Source organism: Arachis ipaensis, chromosome B03, assembly GCF_000816755.2.
Source record: "Arachis ipaensis cultivar K30076 chromosome B03, Araip1.1, whole genome shotgun sequence".
In the NCBI taxonomy this organism is placed as follows: domain Eukaryota; kingdom Viridiplantae; phylum Streptophyta; class Magnoliopsida; order Fabales; family Fabaceae; genus Arachis; species Arachis ipaensis.
The window spans coordinates 129,467,987-129,470,452 of record NC_029787.2 but is presented as its reverse complement, the minus strand read 5'-3'; positions in this window follow the sequence as shown (position 1 = coordinate 129,470,452).

Below are 2,466 nucleotides of genomic sequence, written 5' to 3'. Positions count from 1 at the left end.
AAAAGGTTAGGATGTTACAGTTGGAGTTCAAATTTGGTGTGTTGTGCATATTGAAAATCGGCTAAGGTATGGTTTCGGTTTCTTCTATGTAATATATAATATTTCTGGACACTTAAGCTAGTGTGACCTATAAGATAGGTTGGATTGAAATGGTTGTTGAGATTGTTGAAGGAGAATGTACGATGCTTTGATGAATTTGAATATATTTTAATAAATTGTGATGTTGAAGTTGATAAATGATATTTGAATTCTGAGATTGAAGTTGAATGAGTTTGATTATGATGATTGTTAGTGATATAATGGTGATTGATGATTGTGTTGAGTGAGAAATTGTTTGTGTGATACAATTGATCATTGGAGTTGAGAAATAGGTAATGTGAATGGAAACTTGGTAAAATTGGTAAAATAAGACATAAAAGGGTAAATTCTGAGGTAAATTGGAGTTTGGTGTGGTTTTGATTTTGTTTTGATTATGAATTTTAAGGATTTGAGAAATTAGTGAACTTTGGTAAAAATGGATTTTTGGTGAACTTTGACGGATCATATCTTGAGCTGCAGTTTTTTAAATTGAATGGATTTCATATCAAATTAAAGATAATTTAAAGAGCTTTAAAACGGTATAGATTTTTTAAAAATATGAATTTTGTAGAGGAAGATACGATCGTTGGAAGTTTGTGTCAGAAATCTGAATTCTGTGATGTTGTAGAATTTATGATTTCTGGTTTGTGTGCGCACGCACACTACTGTGCGCGTGCTCTGATCAGTGGCAATTTTTGACTTGTACGTACGCACAGCCTTATGCGCACGCACACCCTATGACATTTTGAAAACGTGTGTACGGACACTCTTGTGTGCATGCACACACAGGGAGGTGCCTACTGTTAGGAGCGCTAGCACACTCTGGTGCGCGCGCACACCCAGCGAAATTTGCAAGTTGTGCATACGCACAACCTCGTGCGCACGCACACACTAGGAGTCGCAGTCTATTCAGGGCGATCGCACGTATCTGTGCGCGTGTTTAAAATGAAAACTTTTACCTTCTGTGCGTACGCACACTTCTTTACGTACGCACACTTCTTGAAAATCCTTCTATGCGTGCGTAAGCACAACCCTATTTGTATGCACGCTGCCCTGTTTTTCAATTAAAAATCTTGTTTTTGTCTATTTTACCTTCCCAGCAAGTTTGTAAACTTTCGTAACACTTATCTAAGATCCTTTAGCTTGTTTTTAGGTGTCAAAATATGGGGGATGATTTGGGTAAGTTTAATTTGATATTTTTGTTGTAAAATATTTAGAAAACGGAGACTTAGGTTTCTGGAGTACTGAGGATGGATTTGGTTAAGTGAGAAGGCGGAGTATTGTGTTGATGATCACTGACTATGAATTGTGAAAATTATGAATTGATGGTGGTTGAGACGAGTCTGGTACTCAGAATGGAATGATGGATCACTGATATACTGAAAAATGATTTCTGAAAATCACTGAATTACTCTTTTATACTGAGATTGTTAAGACGCTATGCGCCTGGCAGGGACGGTAGGTTAATCCCGCCTGTCAAGGTCGCGTCGGCGGCATAAGGACGGTAGGTTAATCCCGCTTACGTTGAGATGTGAGGTCCGTGGCAAGAGTATCCCGCTCGCATCCTTTCGGAATCACTATAGTCTGCAGGCACTGACATCCTGGACCGTGATCCGGGCATGATATCTCGGAGGTTCCCAATATGAGACCGAAAGGAGACATATCCATGGAGATGTGTCGAGTTGGCAGTTGAACCGACAATGTGATATCACAGCTAATAGGTCAGGCATTCATCATGTGCATCTTCTATTTGTTTGTTTGCTTTGCCAACTTGAAATTGTTTGCCTAATTGAATAACATGATTAATTGCTTCTTAACTTTCTTGATATACATGCTATACTTGTGCTTTACTTGCATTGTTATTACTTGTATTTTCTACTAGGATTGAGGAGGATCGGAAGGCGGTGGCGATGGGATCACATGGCGGTTAGGCTGGTGAAGGCTGTGGGACAGCGGTGAACTGGTAGTTAGAAATCCCTTAAGTTAGTTTACCCCTTTTCATTATGGTTTAAGTTATGGTTTTAAATTTTAGTTATGCCTTAAGTTGAATCTTATGTTGATATGAAACTCTAGGATTGCCTCTGGCGTCCCGGGATCTTATATCTTACATTACTGGGCACTGTTACCATACTGAGAACCTTCGATTCTCATTCTATACTGTTATCTAAATATTTTAATATAAATTATTTAATATTGTCAGAACTAAAAAAAATTAAGAAATAAATTTAATATTTATTATAAGAATTATTATTTTTAAATTATAAATACACAATAAAAAATTAGAGTACATTAGAATGTTACCATAATAAAAAATAATTCAAAAGATAAAATTAACAAACTAATGAAATATATATACACAACTAATCAATGTTATCATCATTCAGTATA